Source organism: Zingiber officinale, chromosome 8B, assembly GCF_018446385.1.
Source record: "Zingiber officinale cultivar Zhangliang chromosome 8B, Zo_v1.1, whole genome shotgun sequence".
Classification (NCBI taxonomy): domain Eukaryota; kingdom Viridiplantae; phylum Streptophyta; class Magnoliopsida; order Zingiberales; family Zingiberaceae; genus Zingiber; species Zingiber officinale.
In genome coordinates, this window is record NC_056001.1 from 7,205,155 (window position 1) to 7,213,580 (window position 8,426).

Consider the following 8,426-nt stretch of genomic DNA (forward strand, 5'->3'; position numbering starts at 1 on the left):
AACAACAACCAAGCCTTTTCCCATTAAGTGGGGTCGGCTGTATGAATCCTTTTACGCCATTGAGCTCTATCTCCTATTATATCATCATCTATATTTAAATAAATTTTATCTTATTTTATTGTTGCTAACCAAGTCTTTTTTGGTCTTCCTCTTCCTCGTTTTATATGCATGTTTATCATAGTTTCACATCGCCTAACTGGAGCATTTATTGGTCGTCTAAGTACATGTCCGTACCATCTTAAACGTGTCTCTCTGAGTTTTTCCTCAATAGATGCAACTCCTACTTTCTCTCTAATGCTCTCATTTCTTATTTTGTCCATCCTCATATGTCCACACATCCACCTTAACATCCTCATCTCTGCAACTGTCATCTTCTGCTCATGTGCTCGAGTCATAGCCCAACATTCAGCTTCATATAACATAGCAAGTTTAACTGCGGTTTTATAGAATCTACATTTAAGTTTAAGAGATACTTTACGGTCACATAAAACACTCGACGCTCCCCTCCATTTCACCCATCCTGCTTGTATTCTATGTAAGACGTCTCTCTCAATCCCTCTATTATTTTGTAAAAATGATCCTAAATATTTAAATCTCTCGGTTCCGGACAACTCGTCCTCTCCTATCTTAACAATTGTTTCATTACTTCTAATATTGCTAAACTTAAACTCCATATATTTTATCTTTAATCTACTAAGCTTAAAACCTTTCCCTTCTAGTGTTTCCCTCCAAGATTCTAGCTTAGCATTTACTCCTTCACGTGTCTCATCTACCAAAATAATATCATCTGCAAACAACATGCACCACGGTACTGTGTCTTGAATGTGTGCAGTGAGTTCGTCCATAATTAATGTAAAAAGATAGGGACTTAGAGCTGATCCTTGATGTAACCCTATCTTTATTGGAAATGCTTCAGTTACTCCGCCTGAAGTCTTTACTCTGGTCGTTACATCCTCATACATATCCTTAATTAGTTCAATATATGTTACGCTAACACCTCTCTTTTTTAAAATTCTCCATATAATTTCTCTTGGAACTCTATCATATGCCTTTTCTAAGTCAATGAATACCATGTGTAGATCTTGTCTTTGCTCTCGATATTTTTCAATTAATTGTCTAAGAAGATGTATAGCTTCTATTGTCGACCTTCCAGGCATGAACCCAAATTGATTTTCTGTCACTATGGTCTCCTTCCTTAATCTTTTTTCTATTACTTTTTCCCAAAGTTTCATAGTATGACTCATTAGTTTAATACCCCTATAGTTTGCACAATTTTGTACGTCTCCCTTATTCTTATATAAGGGAACTAGAGTACTTATCCTCCATTGATCAGGCATTTTTTTCGTTTTCAATATCATGTTAAATAATTTTGTAAGCCATTCAATACCTTGTTTCCCTAAGCACTTCCATACCTCTATCGGAATATCATCTGGTCCAACGGCTTTTCCATTGTGCATCTCATTTAAAACTTGTTTTACTTCTGAAGTTTGAATTCTACGATAAAAATTAAAATTTCGATGCTCATTTGACCTAATTAAATTACCTAAGTTAAGTTGGTCTCCTAAACCTTCATTAAAAAGTTGATGAAAATACCTCTTCCACCGCTCTTTTATTTCTTCATCGTTTACTAATACCCTATTACATTCATCTTTAATACATTTTATTTGGCTAAGATCTCTTGTTTTTCTTTCTCTCGCTTTAGCTATTCTATAAATATCTTTTTCCCCTTCTTTTGTATCCAATTTTTGATATAACCGTTCAAAAGTTTCATTTTTTGCTTCACTCACTACTTTCTTAGCTTCTTTCTTGGCTATTGTATATTTTTTTAAATTTTCCTCGTTCTTACAAATATATAATTCCTTATAAGCTATTCGTTTTTCCTCACTTTCTCTTGTACTTTCTCATTCCACCACCAAGATTCTTTACTTAGCGGTGCATGCCCCTTTGACTCACCGAGGACACTCTTAGCTACTATTTTCAACTTTGATACCATCTTATCCCATGTTGTATTAGAGTCATCGTATATTTCACCTAATGCTTGTACTTCTACCTTCTCTTTAAATATATGTTGCTTCCCATCCTTTAACTTCCACCACTTAATTCTAGGAATTGTATATATTTTCTTTCTATTGATACTATGTTTGAGGCGTATATCCAACACTACTATCCTATGTTGGGTAGTTAAGCTTTCTCCAGGGATGACTTTGCAATCTTTACAAATCTTTCTATCCTTCTTCCTAACCATAAGAAAGTCAATTTGCGATTTATTATTCCCACTTTTGAATGTGACTAAGTGTTCTTCTCTTTTCTTAAAAAATGTATTAGCTAATATAAGGTCATATGCTATCGCAAAATCTAATATAGTTTTTCCTTCCTCATTTCTCGTTCCAAACCCATAACTCCCATGTACTCTCTCATATTCCTCATTTTTCACTCCGACATGGCCATTTAGATCACCTCCTATTAAAATCCTTTCATTTGGTGGAATATTTTGTAATATTTCATCTAAGTCCTCCCAAAACCTTAATTTGGTAGCTTCATCTAATCCTACTTGTGGTGCATATACGCTAATTATGTTCATAGTTTCTTTCACCACTATTATCTTAAGAGTTATAATTCTATCCCCTTTTCTAACTACTCCTACAACTTCATCCTTTAACAAACTATCTACAATAATACCTACTCCATTTCTTGTTTTACTTTTTCCAGTGTACCATAACTTAAAACCCGAGTTCTCTATCATCTTTGCCTTCTCACCTGTCCATTTTGTCTCTTGTACACATAAAATATTAATTTTTCTCCTAATCATCATATCTACTACCTCCATTGATTTACCAGTGAGAGTTCCTATATTCCATGTTCCAAATCTTAGATTATTAGCTTTCCTATCATATTTGTTCTTATCTAACCTATGGTGTGAGAACTCTTGCCTATTTAACACTACACCCAAGTTCTCATGGAGATGTAGCGGTCCTTGCTGAGACGTTACAGTCGGACCCTGTAACGCGAACTCTTGCATATTTATCACTACACCCGAGTTCTGGAGATGTAGCGGTCCTTGCCGAGACGTTACAGTCGGACTCTGCAACGCGTTCCTTCCGGGGAACAACCTAGCATTAGCACAATAGTTTAATGGATTCATTCATGAAATTTTGCCATAGTTTGACGCTGGCTGGCAACCTAACGCAACCCTCCTCCTTTATCCGGGCTTGGGACCGGCCATGACTGGTCATCATGGGCGGAGTTCTTTATAATTCTTATGAGATATATAAATTGATTTTCCACTATAACAAAAATACTAAAAGATAATAGTTCAAAATCGTTGTTTGTGACTTTAAAAAACTATGAAAAATTGACGCATTGAGAAAGATAAAGCGCTCAAAGACGAAGGTTAAAAATCGTTATCATTTCCTAAAATGATAATAATTTTTCACCATTGTATTTCAAGTGAATAGACAACGATTTTTAACTATTATTTTTTAGCGCCCTATTTTTTTCAACGTGTCAATTTACCACGGATTTTTTTGTTGATAGACAACGATTTTTATCCGTTGTCATTGTATTAAAAAAAATAATAAACCATTGTTATTTTAACTGTTGTGTTTTTAACCGTTATCGTTTCTCAACACACAAGAGAATAATAAACCATTTAAAATTTGAATGCCTTACTAGATTAATATGCACCATACAATAACATCAAAAAGAATTATAAAAAAATCTATGCGAGCCAAAGCAATATGAAGTACAAGCAATATATACAACACTTGTAACAAAACAATAGACATCATTCCATCTTAAATGATCACCCTTAAAAACATATATATATAACACTTGTAGCAAAACAACTACACACCTACACATGTGTTGAACGAACTAGTTGTAAAAAGAAGGCTCACTAAACCAAAAGAGTTATGAATAGCCAAAACACTTGTAGCTTAAAACACCTAATTACCAAAGAGTTATGAATACTTAAATTTCCTACTTATGCTTCAACCCATATACCACTAGGCTACTTAGCTTGCAAATGAATGCCACTTTTCCTACATAAGAATGTAATTTTAAAAGAGAATATTACCTACTTTGAATTCTCTTGAAGGATAGTCGACAAAGATGGCTTAAACATCCGCTCTCAAAGAATTTCAATAAAGGTATTGGGACCTGAATATAACAGATTTATTAAAAAGTAATAAACACATCTATTGTTTTTTCTTGAGGAATAACATATGAGAAGGAACTTACAGCTATGATGAGACAAATATCCAATTGTATATAAGAAATTGAAACTACACACCAGTGGTAGTAGATGATTATAACTATTATCATGCACTTTCTTGATTTCTTTGAGAGGCTTTTCGCAGTCTGCAAAGCATCTGTACAAAATTGCACATGTTTCATCGCGTTGGCTACTTGTAGAGTTGAGGTTTTTTTTTTTTTTTTTTTTTGTAATACTCATCTTGTGATTATATATGATCCCGTCCGGAATTTGAGTCAGATGGAGGTTGGCTGCGCTATCGCTGGCGTTGACGGAAGGCGATGTAGACTTCCTACGAGTATAGTACTTCATGAGGGGGTTCCTTGGGCTGCTGACGAGGGGCGGTGTCCTGGATGACAAAGCATGAGTTCCCTGCGCACACGCAGACGAACACTCTCCACGTTAGATACCAAGAACCAGGGAAAAGTCCCCAGAGCGGGCCCTCCAATGCTCAAGTTAGGTACTTTTTCCCCAGATGAAAAGTAAAAAATGCAGAAAGTATAAGATAGATGCGAAAAGGTGAGTGAGCGTACCTGTGCCAGGGAGAGGACACTCTTTTTTATATGACCATTTGTACTTAGGGCTTCTGGCAAGTATTAGGGAATGTCGGGTGTCAGACTCTGTCTGGCGGTGGGTGACACTTGGCATCCTCCTATAGGTCAAAGGAAGGTTTTGCTATCAGCTGGTCACAGACCGTTAGAATATACTGTAACACATAGCAGATATTTTCTAACAGGTGGTTACGATTCTCTGACTCTGTTGTCGTTTTCGTTGATCGAGCAGGAACAAGAGAACTCCTGACAGCCAGCGATCGCCAAGCCTGACCGGGAACAAGAGAACTCCTGACAGCCAGCGATCGCCAAGCCTGACCGGGAACAAGAGAACTCCTGACAGCCAACGATCGCCAAGCCTGACCGGGAACAAGAGAACTCCTGACAGCCAACGATCGCCCAGCCTGACCGGGGTGTATCTGAGTAGTCCGTCATATCTCGACCAGGTGCATCAAATTGGTGTATATGGGTCTGCTATGAGAAAACCTGGCCAGTGGAGATGGTACCTTCTCCTTCTTCCTTATTCCTGGTGTTACTAATCTGACTTCTTGACCTGGGCATCTCGACCGATTCACCTGTCTGAATTCCCGACCTAGACTTCTCACCCGAATACCTTGTTTGAATTCTTGACCTAGTCATCTTGACCGAGCATCCATTCTAAATTCCTGACCTGGGTCACTCGCCCGAGTAACCCATCTGAATTCTCGACCTGGGCATCCTATCCGGGCGTCCATTTTGTACTCCTGACCTGGGCCCCTCGCCCGAGTAACCCATCTGAATTCCCGACCTGGGCATCCTATCCAGGCGTCCATTCTGAACTCCTGACCTGGGCCCCTCGCCCGAGTAACCCCTCTGAATTCTTGACTTGGACATCCTGATGGAGAGTTAGCTGGGTAACGACCTTTAACATTACAGGCCCCTTGTGGGGCGATGCATCTTCTTAACCTCTGATTGTCACGTCCCCTTGACTTCTGACCACCACGTCCCTTGGACTTCTGACTGTCACGCCCCCTTGATTTACGACTGCCACGCTCCATTGACTTATGACTGTCACACCCCCTTGACTTCTGACTGTCACGCCCCCTTGACTTACGACTGCCACGTCCTCTTGACTTCTGACTGCCACACCCTCTTGACTTCTGACTGTTACGCTCCCTTGATCAGATCCTACTATTATGCACCGTATCAATATAAATAGTGTCAAGATCAAGATCATATAAAATCTAATTCTATCCATGTCTTGAATAAATGAAGACAAACCTGAGACTCAACGTTATCTAGGATCTCTCCGTGTCTCCACTAATACAGCCATGTCCATAAACTCCTATGTGCCAAAAGAAAACCGGAAAAAAAAAGAAGAAGAAATCTTCTGGGCAACTTATCTGAATTTTCTTTAATTTATTTGTTTATTCTGAAACAATTACCTGATGCAAGTCAAGGAGTTTTTTCTCTATCTCCTTCACAACATCATGCCTCTCTTGGATTTCCTTTATTGTGCCAATTACCTGGAGAACCAATTAATAATTATTCTGAACAACTAAAAAACTATCTGTAAGTTAATGTTCTTGTTCATAATTAGTACTCAAAAAAGAACTCAACATACTTGTCCTCTTCCCATTTCTTGAATTGCCTTCTGAAATATTTGCTCACTATTTCCAGTTTCAATTAGGTGATCAATCACCTACACATGAATGAGCAGCTCAGTGTAAGTCTATATGACTATATTATCCAGCATGATTATTTTCCAATAGCATATAGTGATAATGCTTACCTCGTCAGTTGGTCGAGTTCCAGTTATTGCCAAATCTAGAAAAAAAAATTCAGAAATAGTAAATCTAAATAGTTTTGTCAGAAAAGAAGAAAGAATGAAACCTGTGAACACCCATCTCTCAAATGCCTCTCTATAGTCATTCTGGATAGTTTGCCTCAAAATCTGCTAGAAATTACCTTGATCAAGCATACTGCACACTAGTAGCTGACCTCAAATTGTCTGAGGTATTAATACAAGTACCTGGAAGTCATGCATCATATCCTTCAATTTCTTCTTAAGTGCACTGTAGTTGGACAACAATGGTTACAATGACAGAAAATTAGTCATGGAATTTTTAGCTAATTAATTGATGGATCTGATGAAGGTTTCAACCACAAAACCATAAAACCATAAAACATATCAAACTAAAAAAAAAAGGGAACATGTTTCAACCATAAAACCATAAACCCAGCAGTCTAACTCAAGAATCCAAGCTGCGAATGCCATAAACAGCAGCAGCCAAAAAAACAAAATTCTAGCTTAGAGAACAAACAGCCTACCTATCAGTTTCAACTCAGTCATATCATTGCAGTCCGCGTTAGTTAAAAAACATACAACTTCACAATAGATTTTCATATTAGGCCAGCTATTATAAATCCCAACATTAGGTTCATCCTTTTTGCACACTTCCATTGAAGTGAAAAGACTTACAATGCTACAGAATATCCATCTTAATAATTTGATCCAATCCAAGTTTTAACACAGCAACACATTTGTCTTAAAAAATCCAACATTAAAAACCAACGTCCCATGTGGCAAGTTAGATTCCACTCTAACCAAGATTTAAAACTCAACAACAAAATCACCTCAGCTCCATTTCAGTTTTACAAGTTTTCCACACTCCAACATTTCAGCACGTTGTTCAACCTCCAACTCTGAAATACAAAAGTTATAGCACACTAGCAGAATAAATAAAATCTGCATCAAAGGTTTCTATCAACACGCACCAATACGCCCTATATTCTCCGGCATTCAATAAAATATGGAAATCCAACTTTGAAGTATACTAGTTTCAACAGTTGGAAAGAGTTTCTGAAAAATCAAAACTTAGAAAACTTGCGGGCATAAATTAAAAGAATTAAGAAGAAACTACTAGTTACGAAAACATACCAATCAATATTCAGTAACCACAAAACAGCTTACCTGACATCAATATTTCTAAAAGAATCGAACCAATATTGATAGTATGCCCACTTGCCCATGCCAGAAACTCATGCTTCTCTTAACCTTCTCAAACAAACAGTCCCACAATGCAACTCAAGAAAATAATTAGAAATATATCTAAATATATTTTTGAACAATCTGAAGCATACCAATTGTAGCAGCCATTATCTATGCACAAGAACAACTATGCAAACATTAGTCTTATGATCTTCCAAAAGGTTTGCATTTGTCACTTAAAATGGGGTTTTAGCTAATTAATTGATGTATTTGATGAACAACAAAGAAAAAGAAAAAAAAAAGAAATATATTGGTTTTTATATGCGGTTGGAAAATTAGGAGATCCATAAATCAGTAAATGATCTTTGAAAATTAGAAAATAATCTTTAAGATAATGATTGCATAAAATCAGGAAAGAATCTTGAAAAATGAAGAAATAATTAATTTTAGTAATTTCCATTTCTTATATTTCCTTTCTTTTATTTGTTCCTATTTCATCACTTTGTATCTTCTATTTTATTAATGTAATGTCTAGTTGAAAATGAATAATAAAAAATTTCTCTTCTTCTAGTTTTTTTCCTTCAATCTTCCCCGTTTTCTTCATGGTATCAGAACAAAACCCTAGATTCGATCTAGGGTTTATTTTTTTCCA

General features: G+C 36.6%; 1 pseudogene; it reads right to left on the reverse strand.

Annotated features, from left to right (window-relative positions):
• Positions 1-4,139: 4,139 nt before the first annotated feature.
• On the reverse strand, positions 4,140-7,815 carry LOC122013453 (annotated as a pseudogene).
• Positions 7,816-8,426: the final 611 nt, after the last annotated feature.